General features: G+C 39.7%; 1 protein-coding gene and 1 long non-coding RNA gene across 2 annotated transcripts in view; one reads left to right on the top strand and one right to left on the bottom strand.

Annotated features, from left to right (window-relative positions):
- Positions 1–15,906, bottom strand: part of FOXO1 (forkhead box O1) — a 103,651-nt gene that overhangs the window by 56,946 nt on the left and 30,799 nt on the right. The window lies entirely within an intron of this gene.
- Positions 1,598–14,999, top strand: LOC144295653 (uncharacterized). The gene is made up of 3 exons (XR_013362717.1): positions 1,598–1,769; positions 14,151–14,350; positions 14,764–14,999. It is a non-coding gene; the product is annotated as an uncharacterized LOC144295653 (long non-coding RNA).

Raw genomic sequence — 15,906 nt, 5'->3', positions numbered from 1 at the left:
AATCTATTTATTTGTTTGTTTGTTTGTTTGTTTTTCAAAGCCAAATTTCTTAACATGGAGCAGAACTCAAGAGATTTCCTAAACTGGGAGGCAACAAGTGACATGCACTTTTTTTTTTAAACTAACCTCTCACTGAAATTTAGCATAACTTGCAATACAACATATTATTGGCAGGACTTGTGACTTTGGCACCAATGGAAATTTAGTTACCTTCACATTAGAGTTGTTATCAAAAATTCAAAATATTTACTTGTGATGAGGAGTTACCTCAGAATTACGATGACTCACCAGAAGATCCTGTTATTTTAATATATTGATAAAGAAGTACACCTATTCCCATACCATAACTGGCTTTCTTTGCCATCACTTGTATTGTGCCACATCTCTCATTTTCCACTCCTTATTAACTAAGGACATCCTGAATGGAGAGGGAGATGAGCACACTGCGGGAAGGAAGAGAAGGTAACAATGTGTGTATGTGTGTGTGCATGTGTGTAAAACAGTGAAATTTAAAAAGGTAATTATGATGAGGCATCTGTCTATTTGGCACCATCTAAAACCAGCAAGCATAATTGTACAACAAGGGGGTGTTTAGTGTATGAGGTTTAGGACACTGTGCCAGAAAACCTAAAGCATCCAAGTTGTAAAACATCGTAATAAGCAGGTAATCCTAGGCACAGCGTCCAAGTTTCTGCCCTAACTTGTTCCTTATGATTATGATTTTAAAACATCCCAGTGTCAGCAGGTTCACTCTGAGTCAGACCTGAAATAATAAATGGCTTATTTTCCATCCTGATGGAGGAAATACATCATGGCTCATTGTGGCTCACTTAACTGAGGCTGTTTTTACAGGAAAATATAAAAATAACTAAGTCATTCTGCTTTACCATTTTTATTTTAATTTTTTTTATTAACAAAGCTCTGTACTACAATCCACTTTAAAAAGAAAAGGCATGTTTTCCACATAAGCTATAAAGACAATACCTTGCAAACATCTAGAAGGAAAAATAATATAAACATCCAGAAAGAAAATTAAATTTTTTACCAACAAACCCCCTGCTGGGCCAAGATAACCAATTAAATGCATTCACTTCAAGATAAAGTCCTGCTTGTTTAAGCTGTCATATAATACTGTTAAGACAGCCAAAATATTTCACCACCATTTGTTAAGGTTGCCAGGTTTGATAAAACTACATTTATGTATACACAAATACATACGTATATTCCAGAACCCAAAGTCTTGGCTATCACAACCTCTCAACTAAAAGTCGGGGAGAAAGGGACACTTTCACCAAAAAATGCTTACCCAATGACAACTACGCTGCATACAAACTAGAAGCCCATCATGTTTGCAGGTAAAATAACTACCAGAACTGAGCAGTACATTCTAGGAACAATGAGTTTGCACTGTCCTGCTACTTAAATTCATTCTATGGGAGAAAAAAAAAAAATTCATTCTATGGGAAGCTTATGGGTTCTAGAGGCCACTGATGACACCACTTCAGAATGCAATCTTGTTTGTTACCCAAAACAGTAGCCAATATTAGGTAAATATGTACTTCAGGATATGACAAATAAATTTACAATCACATAAGGCTCTCAGTGTACAATACATTTGGATACAAAGAATCCACAGCTCCACTGACTGTTTACATTGAGAGTTAAGCCATCATTCCATCTCCTTTTGAGAAGAAAAGGGTACTAAGAGGTAGAAAAACCAGCTGAATGTTCCCGACTTACCTGCCCATTCCTTTCTCACCAGACTCTCTGTAAGTCCCTAACCATGAATGGGGGAATGTGGAAAGGCAAACAGCAGAAAGCATATTTTGCTGTGTTTTTCTCACTTTTTCAAGAGTTTTAAAAGGCACAAAACTCTGTGCTCTTTCATGAGCCTTGTTATCTCATTCCTATCACAGCTATAGTATTATCAATCCTAAAAAACAAATAAACAACCCAAACCCTAAGAACTAGGGGGATAATTTTTTTGCCCTGCCTTCCTGTAGGAATTACCAAGGACTCTTGGTAAAGTCAGTAGACTCTTAGAGGCCTGGCAGAGAACTGCCCCTGGGAGTTCTCACTTTCTATCTTGCATTTTTTAGCATTCACACCATGGAGACCTCAAATCCCATCCACAAAATCTGGGCTTCTATAAAGCTCAAAGGGAATAGAGCAGGGCAGGTGCACAGCACATCAAAGACACTTAAATATTAGGAGAACGTGTCATTAATGAGGGTGAAAAATGTTGTAGAATATCCATAAATCTGCAAAATTAAGTACTAGGATGACACCTCAGGTTTTCAACCTAAAGAAAAAAACAGAATGGATTCTTGATATAGATGTATCAAGTGTATATTACATGTACATACACAAATACATACACAAGTGCAAGCATACCTAAGGATATTTCTTTTAAAAACAAAGTTGACCATACAATTTATGTGGCCAAAAGATATTTTAAAGTCTTAGGCACAGGGGTACCTGGGTGGCTCAGTTGGTTAAGTATCTGCCTTCAGCTCAGATCATAATCTCAGGGTCTTGGGATCGAGTCCCAAGTCCAGTTCTCTGCTCAACAGGAAGTCTGCTTCTCCCTCTCCCTCATGTTCTCGCTCTCAAATAAACAAATAAAATCTTGGGGGAAAAAAGTCCTATGCACAAAAATCTGCTTTTTAAAGTCAGTTCCATTACTGGTATCAAGTGATCTAGAATTTTAATGGCAACGTTTAAAAAGAGGAAATGACCCACAAACTCTACTTTCCCATACTCCTTTTCTCAGCAACATGAAGTCAAAAAAAGTAAACTTTTACCAGCCACAATTTTAAGAAACCTGTCAGATGATCTCAAGTATCTGAACTTAGGGATCTTTGTTAGGAAAGTCAAAGTGTTCTCTTTCATGAGGGTGGCATGTGTACTGGGGACAAGGTATGAGGAACAAATGGCTAGAAGTAGAGAGAGAGACAGTAAATGGTCAGTGGCCTGTCATCTCTCTTCTCCTTAGGCACATAAAAATGTGTCACAGTTACACGTGGGTTACAAGAGGCCTCCTCCCTTTACAAGTTGCTTCTCCAACCCATCCTCAATCTAAATCAATTTTATTTTCAGTTTGTTTGTTTAAAAGAAAAAAAAGTTACCACACACAGAGGGACTTCAAGTCTGAGGCTTTAATCACATCAAAGTCTGGAACTTCAAAGTTGCAGTTCCCACAGCAACAGCAACTCTGCTCCCATCTGCAATTTGAGTGTTACTGTATATGGTAGTCTCTCTGATTTAAGACCTTGATATGTGTGTGGGGGCAATGCAGCCAAGTCACAGGCACTGTGAATTTGAATTTCCTGGCTCTCACTTGGTTGAATTTAGTGGGTGATTATGGGGCGTTAGCATTTGCATTTAAAGCAGGTCCCCAAAGAGGAAGCACATTCAGGTCACTTGAACAAACATCAGTGTGGGACACACTAGAACCATCTGACTGACTGCTTGGCAGCCCCGCCTTTTCAGTTCTCTAGTCTTCATCAGAGTCCAGCCACCAGGACCGACAGGATGGTGCTCAGAGGATTTCAAGTTGCACCCCTAATAGCTGGCACCATTAAATGGCTCATTTTTCTAAAAGTCTGTGAAGAGCTTAAACAGACGAGAAAGTAATCAAAGCCCATCTTTAAGGAGGGGGCGGGGGGGGAACCCCTACCATCTAACTCAGTTTTTGGACAACTAACTGGTAGTTACCTTTCCTCTACCATTCAACACAGTGGTTTCCAAAGGTATTTTCCAGCCGTCTAGTTCCTGATTTCAGTGGCCACTCTGTTTCAGGAATAAGAAGAAAATTCAATACGGAGACAAATGTTGGAAAAGTCCCTGGGAACTAACTTACAGCCAGTGGTTATGTGCATGTTCACCCCGCCATGCCAGGGTACTTCTAAATATCAAACTGTCTGCTGCCCTACTGCAACAGTAAACTGTTTGCTGCCCTATGTTCCCATCTCCTCCAGCAGCCGAAAATTTTGAAGGAAGATACATTTAAACCATCAAAATATGTGCTGACCATGAGCTAAATCTACTTCAGAAAAACAAGAGTACTGCTGGAAATGGGACCCTCCATTTCAAAGCACAAGCCTGCAGTAGGATAGCATCACATTTAATTCATCTGAAAAAGCTATCCAGAGAGTAGCCTATGTGACTCAAGATTACTGGAATTGTAAAAGACTTAAAAGTGGATGCTCCCAAAGACCACCCCAATCGCCCCAGTAAAACAGAAGGCAACACAGTGAACTCGCAAGTATAGAAAAAGGTATATTCACACAACAAATAGCTGCTGGGCACCTACTATGTCCTGGGTTCAAAGGAATGAGTGTAACAAAAAATGCTTGTCTTCATGGCGCCCATGCTATATAGCAGGGAGACAGACAAGCAGAATGCATGCAGTAGGTCAGGTGACAGTATTACACGCCACCATGAAAAATAAAGCAGAGAGGAGCATGCTGGGGAATGTACTGGGCATGAAGGACACTACAATTATCAACAAAGTGGTCAGGGAAAGTCACACAGAAAGGATGATATCTAAGTAACAGAGGTGCATGAAGTAAAGAAAATAGGTAGGCCATTTAGGTACCTAGAGAAGAGTATTACAAACAGAGGCCAAAGATAGAGCAAAGTCCTGGGGCAGGAGGATGCCCCTACAAGGAGGTCAATGTGATCAGAAGGATACCAAGGAGATGGAAATGAGGTCAGAGAAATGACTGGGGGATCAGGCCATGGGAGCCTCCAATGCCAACAGAGGAATCTCAGCTTTTACACCAAGGAAGTCAGGCTGATGGGAAGCAAAGGCAGAAGCGAGAAACCAGTTAGGAGACACAAGCAAGCAACTGGTGAGAAATCACAAGGCTTGAACCAGGGCCAGGAGGAGAGGAGGTGAGAAGTGAGAAGAAAATCTGAACATACTGTGAAGGTAGAGGGCAGAATGTGCCAATAAGATTGCAGGTGGAGTGAAGAGGGAATGGAAAAAGGTCTTCTTTCCAAATTCAAAAGAGTTACTTGGAATATTTACTTGAATGGAACACAAATATCTTCAGTAGACCAGGCTGAGCTCTCTCAGATCTCTACAAAGATGCTAATGTTTGCAGAAGTATGAACGAAATGGAAATATTAATCGATAAAAACAAGAATCAAAACCAAATACCTTGGGCAGCCCCGGTGGTGCAGCGGTTTAGCGCCGCCTGCAGCCCAGGGCATGATCCTGGAGACCCTGGATCGAGAAGCCTGTGGCTTCTTAGCTAGGAGTAGCCGAAAGGGCATTTTGTAATAGAGACACTTGATGGTGCAAAAAGGCTAGGATAAGGAATGTTATTCTAAGAGGAAGTATTAGAAACTATCGGGGAAACAGTACCTGTGGTACAGCCTGAAACACAGAGGGGCAAGATGAAGCTTTGCTTCTGTGAAGAACAAATCAGTGAGTTAGGGTGAATGCAAAGGTAAAGAAACACAATAAAATTAAGACCTAAAAGAGACCCAAGGAATGAAAAGAATAAATTGGCATTACCTGGTAGTCTGGTTGGGAGCCTGGGGGCAGAGGGGATATGTGGAAAAAGCAGCAACTATCTCCAGTTCCAACTGCAATTAACTGGTAATAGTTAGTTGATTGATACACAAGACAAATTCTGAGTTTTTCAGGGGTTCTTTTTTCAAGGTATATACCGCTTCTACTCTAGAACCCTAACATACAAAGACATACACAGACATCCCCTACCTACTCTGCTGATTCCAAATCACTTTCAATTAAAAAAAAAAACAAAAAACAAAAACAGATCTTTTAACATATTATACAAAAGTATTCACCTTTGCTTGGATCCTTCAATTAGAATCTCTGCATGGAATCCAGAAAAGAACTTGTACTTTAGAGAACAAATCTATCCCTAATGAATAAGGAAATAGAAAAGGTGAAAGGTTATTAAAAGTTTACCACTAAAAAGAAAGAAAGGTGACATCACCACAGACCGCAGATTCTTCTGACAGAAAAGGAGAAGACCAAATAACATGTCTCTGGTATGCAAGAGCCAGATGGGAAATACAGTCCAAGCGCATAGAGACACAGAGCCACAGTACATGAACCTCAATAAGCCAGCATCTATGCAGTCCTAACTTATATTGGAGAAAGGAACAAGAAAAAAAATAAATCGAATTATTAGAAAGAAAGGAAATTATGATCTAAAAACAGGAAAGTAATAATGCTAAACAACTAAGAAGAACACAAAACTATAAACAGTACCTTATTTTTAATTTCAGAGTTTCCTAAGTAAGGAAAGCATGGGTATTCTATACGATATGTGGCATGACAAAGAAGGTATATGTACTATATGTGATATTATCTGGAGAGACTGGAAGCTCTGGAGTGGAAGCCTAAGATTATCATAAACAAAAAATGAAGAGTTCCAGTCCTCTCACACACTTTGGGCCATTGAACAAGTAATAAGCACTTCAACCTTATCCTTTTATTGACAAAATAGAAACCAACATGCAACACACCTGTCAAAATTACCTTACCCACATTTCCCAATATTCCCTCCAAACTAGTTCAAGATTTAATTTAACTTTAAATGTACAAGTATAAATACCAATTCGTAATAAAATAAACACTTCATTTTTCTAAGCTCCCAACAGCTGTGTTCCATGTTTCAGGATTACGTTATGGTGGGTGATTTTGCTCAAATGGATGATGAAGGCAGAGAAAAGTACTTTCATTTTATTCAAGATCAGAGTTACAAAAATGAAGGTAGTACAAAACCTGAAACTAAGAGTTTTGGGCACAGACAGACGTGGATTTGATTCCAGCCTGTCCTTTTTATTAACTGTATTATTATCTAAAATATCTAACCTTGATTTCCACTATAAAGAAGGGAAATAGCAACATTATCTACTTTATTTGGCTGGGATAAGAATCAGAATTAGATATGCCCTTAGCATTTAGTACAAAGTAAGTACTAAATAAAAAGCAGCTATCTTATTAGCTCATCTACGACTTAAGCTCAATTTTTATTTCTATCAGCATTCCAGCAGTAGAAAGCAGTACAAAACTAGGGATCTTCCAAATCCTTAAAACCCTAAAGTACTCTGAGACTGGTAGCTCCTCAAGAGATCCGAAGTATTAATATTATTCTGCAGCATTATGTAATTATTTATATACAGTATGATAAAAGATTTGTATCTTAACTAATGACCTTGGGGATCCCTGGGTGGCTCAGCGGTTTGGTGCCTACCTTCGGCCCACAGCGTGCTCCTGGAGTCCTGGGATCGGGTCCCACATCGGGCTCCCTGCATGGAGCCTGCTTCTCCCTCTGCCTATGTCTCTGCCTCTCTGTGTGTCTCTCATGAATAAATAAATAAAGTCTTTTAAAAAGGAAAATAGGGATCCTTGGGTGGCGCAGCGGTTTGGCGCCTGCCTTTGGCCCAGGGCACGATCCTGGAGACCCGGGATCGAGTCCCACATCGGGCTTCCAGTGCATGGAGCCTGCTTCTCCCTCTGCCTGTGTCTCTGCCTCTCTCTCTCTCTCTCTATGTGACTATCATAAATAAATAAATAAAATTAAAAAATAAAAAATAAAAAAGGAAAATAATGACCTTGACATCTCTCTTATGTACAGCCTATATTCCATTAAAGACTTCTTCATTCTAAAATTAAAATCTCAAATTTCACAATTGTGGAAAATGCTACAATTAATAAGGGGCTGTTTATCTTAAAAACAAAAAACAGGGGATCCCTGGGTGGCTCAGCGGTTTAGCGCCTGCCTTCAGCCCAGAGCGTGATCCTGGAGACCCAGGCTCGAGTCCTATGTTGGGCTCCCTGTATAGAGCCTGCTTCTCCCTCTGCCTGCCTGTCTCTCTCTCTCTCTCTCTCTCTCTCTCAATCCCACATCAGGCCCCCGGTGCATGGAGCCTGCTTCTCCTTCTGCCCCCTCCCCGTGTCTATCATGAATAAATAAATAAAAATTTTTAAAAACAAAAAACAACACAAAAAAACCCTCTGCCTGAAATGTCTAAAAAAACCCTCTGCCTGAAATGTCTAAAAAAACCCTCTGCCTGAAATGTCTAAGTCTCAGCATGACACCCTGAGATGTCACTCCTGAATACCAGTTCACCCATGGAGTTTCCTTCTTTTCTGGCAAAAAATAATCTCTTTCCCAAATCAAAGATATCTCGACAAAAGTAACAAAACCTTCTGACAGTTCCACATAATTCCACTATCCCCTAAACTCACTTCCTCAACAATAAAATAGGGTTAATACAAGGTAGTTATTCCTGAGGATTAAAGAAAATAATACAGGGATCCCTGGGTGGCGCAGCAGTTTGGCGCCTGCCTTTGGCCCAGGGCGCGATCCTGGAGACCCGGGATCGAATCCCACATCAGGCCCCCGGTGCATGGAGCCTGCTTCTCCCTCTGCCTATGTCTCTGCCCCTCTCTCTCTCTCTCTCTGTGACTATCATAAATATAAATAAATAAATAAATAAATAAATAAATAAATAAATAAATAAAACTTTAAAAAAAAGAAAAAAGAAAATAATACAAAGTACATAGTTCTATGCCTGACATACAACACGATAAAAATTAGCTCTTTAATTATTTACTGAATAATTCCAATCCTTTAAAAAATTATTTCCCAATTTACTCCTGTCGTGCCCATTCCCCCAAGAATGACTATAGAGCTTAAGTAAGGTTGGAGGAGGCAGGATGCTCTACTTATTAATAACCTCCACACAGGAGAAGACACCCTAGGGCATTACCTGCCTCCAGGGTTAGATTCAGAGGTTTAAGCCTATGCCAATCATTTTATTTGGCTTTAAGTATGCTAATGATACATTTACACAAATTCTCAACTGAAAGAATACCTTTTATCAAGAGTACTACTAAGTGAAAACAAACAACCTCATTTGCATTTAATCACCTTTCTTTTAATCCTCCAAAGGGAAAGTTTAAAAAAAAATGAAATGTAGGTAAAGGGGAAGAGAACAATGAAAACGGGAAACGGACTTCTGAAAAATAATGCAATCATACTGAAATATATTTCTCTGACTACTAAAAACATGACCATAAAACATTAATCCATCGGTAGGCCACTTTATGAACACATAAAGTGTTTTTTAAGCAACCCTAGGTATCACGTGGAGCATTAGTTTACCGTTGCCGACTCTCATTAATAAACCTTTTCTTACTACTCTGTGTGTATACCCTTGTGTATCACATGATAACCCAGAAGGCAGACCAAAAAACTTGACAAAAAGCAAAATGAGACAGGCAAGAAAATCAACAATACAATTACACTGACAAGCAACAGTGCTGGGTTGAAAATCCAGAGGAAATTGAAAGTTCAACAGAATTATAAAACAAAGATGGGGAAAGAGAAACGTTTGCTGATGCAAGCTTCAAATGAACCATCAGGGTGATACTCAACAAGCTGTTAAGGTCTCAGGCTGCCATTAACCAAAGAAAGATCACACGAAACTCAAATCTCACTGTGCTCAGAACTGACCACATCATAGTCAGCGGATGGATGAGCTCCTGATTAGCACACTCTAAGGAGGACACTGATAAGTGAGAGTGCATCCCATAAAAGGAATGGAAGCCAATATGGCAAACTATGGTCAAAGAAGCCCCCCATCTCTGCAGATAAACAGGGACTAGATGACCCTCTGCAGGAGATGCTGAAAAGGTATAGAACCTACTCTCAATTCCAAGATGTCATACACCTGGGAAGTGTTAATAACCCCATCATAGGCTGATACTGCCATCAACAGAAAGCAGGTTAGCAGTGTGACCAGTATGAAGGTTCCTCAAAAAATTAAAAACAGAACTACCTTATGATCCAGTAATCATACTACTGTTATTTATCCCCCCCCCAAATACAAAAACACTATAATTCAAAGGTATACATACACCCCTACGTTTACTGGAGCATTATTTACAACAGCTAACTTATGGAAGCAGCCCAAATATCCATAGATAGATGAATGGCTGAAGAAAATGTGGTGTGTATATATAATGGCATATTATTCAGCCATCAAAAAGCATGACATCTTCCCTTTAGCAAAGACATGGATGGAGCCAGAGTATAATAATGTTAAGCGAAATAAGTCGGAGAAAGACAAATGACCCCACTCATGTGGAATTTAAGAAACCAAATAAATGAGCAAGCTACTGGCAACAAATAGTGCTGCAAAAATATTATCACTCATGAAAAAAACTAAAACCATACAAGAACAGTACTACAGGAGCTTCATAGAAACTTGCCAGAACCTGCACTACTGTTTTTGCTTTATCACATCTGAGAACTGTACCAAAAAAGAACAATACCTAAATATCATTTACCAGGCAAAGCCTACTGTATCCCATCCCTTAAGAACTTAGAGCTCTGGGCAGCCCGGGTGGTTCAGCGGTTTAGCGCCGCCTTCAGCCCAGGGTGTGATCCTAGAGACCCAGTATCGAGTCCCATGTCGGGCTCCCTGCATGGAGCCTGCTTCTCCCTCTGTCTGTGTCTGTGCATCTCTCTCTCAGTGTCTCTCATGAATAAATAAATAAAATCTTTAAAAAAAAAAAGAACTTATAGTTCTGATTCACGCTATATTATGAGAATGGCACTCTGCTGGGGGCGGGCAGTTGGCAGGGGTGGTGGGAGTCACAGGGTCGGAGTAGCTAACCATCTCATCATAAAGTACATGGTGGTCAGACAGGCAAATGTCGAGAGCACACTATATATGAATTTAGTATTTTGTAAAGCTTATATACTCTACTCTGAATTATTTTCTGGAAATTTTGAAACTGAACAGAATTACCCACGCTCCCAATCTAGTACTTTTTTGTAAACATGTAGAAGAATATGTGATTACAACTTTCAATGAGATTGTTACAGTAATGGAAATAATGGTCTCACTGAGAGTTATGCATAGTTTTTTACGTATATAACAATATTTCTGGCAATCCGTTAGGTAGAAAATTTAACAATATGATTTTTTAAATTTTATTTATTTCTTCATTTTATTTATTTCTTCTCCTTTATGGGAGACACAGAGAGAGAGGCAGAGACAAAGGCAGAGGGAGAAGCAGGCTCCATGCAGGGAGCCCGATGTGGGACTCGATCCCAGGACCCCAGCATCATGACCTGAGCTGAAAGCAGACACTCAACCACTGAGTCACCTAGGTACCCAAATAATACCAGTTTCAACATTAAACATTTGTGTGTATATTCGAAAGCTCTTTGCCAACCAATTATAAAACCTGGTTTCAAATGCTACATGGCAAGTAACAAAAAGTCTAGTGATATATAAAGTTTTGAGTGCATAAACTTGTCAGCAGAAATCATGAAAACACTATTGTGATTAAGTGGATTGTTAGTAAAGATAGAACTGCTTAAAGCTCTAATGCAACAGAATTACCACACTGAATTGAAAGAAACATAAAATAGAACGTTAATCTGGATTCAAACAAAAAAAGGAAATAAAAACATTACCACAAATAGCATACATATATTGATGAACTATTTATTATGACCTAAAGCTAATCTGACATGGCACAAATTATATTACTTGAAGGGTTAAGTATGCAACGTGTCATCCAAAAACTAACTCAAGGGATCTCCTTCCCACTCAAGTAAAATACAGTATCAACAATTTATATTACTTGTGGTCTCCACTGCCAATAGATTACTTTTCCAATAAACCCTGCAAATTATGACTATTGCTCAATAGGTGTCCAGTTTCCCACCATTAACACTTAAGAAGAGCAGACAACACATAGGTAGCCCAAAAGAAAAGTCTATAAAACATTTTAATACTTAAATCTCTATTAGCTTAGACCTAACTAAAAAGTCTAAATTCCAGAGTGCCTGGCTGGCTCAGGAGGTGAGAACACGCAACTCTTGATCTCGAGGTCATGAGTTCAAGGCCACACTGGATGTGAACCCTACTTTAAAAAGGAAAGTCTAATTTTCCACAAAAGTGGAGACAGTGGTTATATTCTACATAAGGCGACTGCCTGTTTAAAATATTTTAGGTGCAAATCAAAGGAGAATGTGGCTCATGGTATGTACACTATATGGATAGCAACCGTCCCCTCTTGCCACTTGAAGACATACATGCCTTAGCATGCACACTTTTAAGAGCTCTCCAGGATAGCACGGATTATCAGCTCTATTTATATATGCTAAAACTGAAACAAGAGAGTGTAAATGAGGGCACCTCGGATCAGGGTGGAAATACTTTTTCATCTTTACTACACTCTATTTTAGAAAATACCTGTTCTATGATACACAGGTCTTCCCCAACTTATGATAGGGTTACATCCTGATTAAACCCATTAGGATAGGGCAGCCCAAGTGGCTCAGCGGTTTAGCGCCGCCTTCGGCCCAGGGTGTGATCCTGGAGGCCCAGGATCGAGTACCCACATCAAGTTCCACATCAAGTCCTACATCAGGCTCTCTGCATGGAGCCTGCTTCTCCCTCTGCCTGTGTCTCTGCCTCTCTTTCTCTCACTGTGTGTGTGTGTGTATCTCATGAATAAAAAAATAAAATCTTTTTTTAATAAATAAAATCTTGGGCAGCTGGGGTGGCTCAGCGGTTTGGTGCCACCTTTCAGCCCAGGGCCTGATCCTGGAGACCCCGGATCGAGTCCCATGTCGGCTCCCCGCATGGAGCGTGCTTCTCCCTCTGCCTGTGTCTCTGCTTCTCTCTCTCTCTGTGTGTGTGTGTGTGTGTGTGTCTCTAATGAATAAATAAAATCTTTTAAAAAATAAAGTCTTTAAAAAATAAAAAATAAAAAAATAAAAAAAAAAAATAAAGTCTTTAAAAAAAATAAAAAATAAACCCATTGTATGTAAAAAAATATCTAAGTCAAAAATACATTTATATACCCAACCTGCTGAGCACCACAGCTTAGCTTAGCCTGCCTTAAATGTGCTCAGAACACAGACATTATTAGCCTACATTTAGGTGAAATCACCTAACACAAAGAAAGATATTTTAAAATAAAGTGTTGAATATCACATGTAGTTTATTGAACCCTGTACTGAAAGTGATAAACAGAGTGGTCATACGGGTACTGATGATTATAAGTGTATCTATTGTTTATCCCCATCATCACGTGGCTGACTGGGAGGCACTGCTGCCCAGCTGGGAAAGGATCCAAATTTAAAATTCAAAGTAAGGGTTTCTACTGAATGTGTTATTGCTTTTACACCGTATCGCTTTTGCACCATTGTAAAGTTAGGAGACTGTTTAAGTTGAACCATCGTATATCAAGGGCCATCTGTATTCCACTAAGATTGAATAAAAGAGAAATCCTCCCCAAAGGCATTCTAGTAATAATAGGATGTATTTTAACTAATGTCACTACTTAAAATATTGTAAAAACTTTAAAATACTGGGATATTCCCAAACTCCCAACAAAGGAACCAAGTAGTAAGTTCACTGATCTTAGGTGATCATGATGGCTTAATACAAAGCAATAAACATTTTATAAAATTAAAAATGTAATGCTGTTTCTAAAGTTGTCCTATCAGTGAGAGATCTTCTGCGCCAAACCTCGCAATGTTCTTGGTGTCTCAAGGTTATAAAAATAATTCCAGGTCTGTTTAATACATGTATTTTGTGTTTTTAAGTAATCTCTACACCCAACATGGGGCTTTAACTCATAACCCCAATATCAAGAGTCACATGCTCTACCAACTGAGTCAGGCAAGTGCCTTCCACATCAGTTGAGATTCCCAAATTTTCTGGACTTAACTATATAGAAGACCCAGAGGTAACTCCTTCCACTTAGTACTCTTAAATACAGTAAGAAATGAAAAATGGGCTATATAACAAAGTTGTAAACTTCCTCTACACTTCTCTCCCTTCCAAGTGTGTGCTCTCTGAGTTGTGGAAAGATGTCTAGTTTCACGGCAATGGGCCCAGGAACTTCCCTAAAACTAGGTAGCCAAACTCCGCCGCCCAAGATGACATTAGCCTGGATTCCTTACAGCCAGAGAACCAACTTCCCTCCATCTGAAACTGAAGGACTACCAGCTATCAATACGTATCTAAGAGAGACTTCATTGGCAATTGCCCTTCATGCAACAAACTTCTCTTATCTGGCCAGAAGATCCAAAACACCTAACATTTAACCTTTCTTTTTTTTTAAGGTTTTATTTATTCATGAGAGACACACAGAGAGAGGCAGAAACATAGGCAGAGGGAGAAGCAGGCTCTCTGCAGGGAACCTGATGCGGGACTCATCCCAGGACCCTGGAATCTGGACCTGAGTCAAAGGCAGACGACGCTCAACCACTGAGCCACCCAGGCGTCCCTCACCTCTTTCTAAACAAAGCTGGCACCCACCAAGGTGTTATGATGTCAAGAATTAAGAAGTGTGTGTGTGTGTGTGTGTGTGTGTGTGTGTGAGAGAGAGAGAGAGAGAGAGAGAGAGAGACTTGGGGCCATAAACCTATCCTTGCCCAATTTTTCTTTACTCCTACCTCCTCTTTACTTCTTCAATTTGCTAGATCGTGAAAATTACTAGAACTCTAAAATCTCCTCTGCTCTTCCCCAGTTCCACCCCAGCCAAGCAATTTTATCAGCACTTACTCCACCCTAAACTAGGCCCCTCAGAATCTCAGTAACAAGGCTGTTACCCCAGACCCTCTCTCTACCACCCCCACCTATCCAGACCCTTGTCATCTTCCCTGGACCCAGAGGGATCATTTCAACCACCTGCTCAAAAATCTCACACTCTTTAACTGCTCTGTGTTCTTTCAGCTGTCAACTACATAAGAGATGAAACTAAGGAACTGTTCAAATCAAAGGGGACTGAAGAAAGGTAATGCTTAAATGCATTGTGCAACCCTGCACTGGATCCTGTACCAGGAGAAAAAGAAAGCAACTAGAGTAAGGACTCTACTGGGAAGCTGACACAACTGGAACACGGAATAAAAACCTGAATGAAAAGCACTGTAGTAACAATAAATTTGGGGGGCACCTGACTGGCGTAGTTAGCAGAGCATGTGACTCATGATCCTCAGGGTTATACTTCACATTAAGGGTAGAGATTACTTTAAAAAAAGAAGTAGAGGGGTGCCTGGATGGCTTGGTAGCCATCCTGTTAGTCTGACTCTTGGTTCCAGCTAGGGTCCTGAGATCTGCCCTGCCAGGGACTCCACTCAGTGGGGAGTCTGCTGGGGATTCTTTCCCTCTTCTCCCTCCCTGCCTGGCCCTCCGCCAGCTCACACCCTCTCAAATAAATAAAGAACATTTTTAAACATTAAAATCTTTTAAAAAATCAATCTAAAGAGAACAAAATTTAAAAATGGATAAAAACTTAAAACAGGTGGTAAATAAAAAAGGTGGTAAATTTCCTGAATGTGATAGCTGTACCATGGACACATAAGAGTCTACTCTTATTCTTTGGTAATACATACTGAAACATTAAGGGATGAAGCTACACCATTTATATAAACTACTCCTAAATGAGTCAGGGAAAAATTTGTGTGTACAAATGTATATCTGTATAAATTTATACACCCACATGCATATATACCTGAGAATGCAAACTGGGTGACTCAGTTGGTTAAGCATCTGCCTTCAGCTTGGGTCATGATCTTGAAGTCCTAGGATGGAGATGGAGCCCTGCGCTGAGCTCCCTGCTCAGTTGGGAATCTGCTTCTCCCTCTCCCTCTGTGTTCTCCTTCTCTCTCAAATAAATAAATAAAATCTTTAAAAAATGCAAACAAGTGTGACAAGTGTTAAAAATTGGTGAATCTGGACAAAGGGTATATAAAAATTCTTTATATTTTTCTTTAAGCTTATCTTTTGAAAATATTCCCAAATAAAAATTTTGTTTTTTAGCCATTTGAGGCGACATGAGGAAGCTTTTCAGTGATAGATATGTTCATTATCTTGACT

The sequence above is a fragment of the Canis aureus genome, chromosome 24, assembly GCF_053574225.1.
Source record: "Canis aureus isolate CA01 chromosome 24, VMU_Caureus_v.1.0, whole genome shotgun sequence".
In the NCBI taxonomy this organism is placed as follows: domain Eukaryota; kingdom Metazoa; phylum Chordata; class Mammalia; order Carnivora; family Canidae; genus Canis; species Canis aureus.
This window is presented reverse-complemented; position numbering and strand designations above follow the sequence as displayed.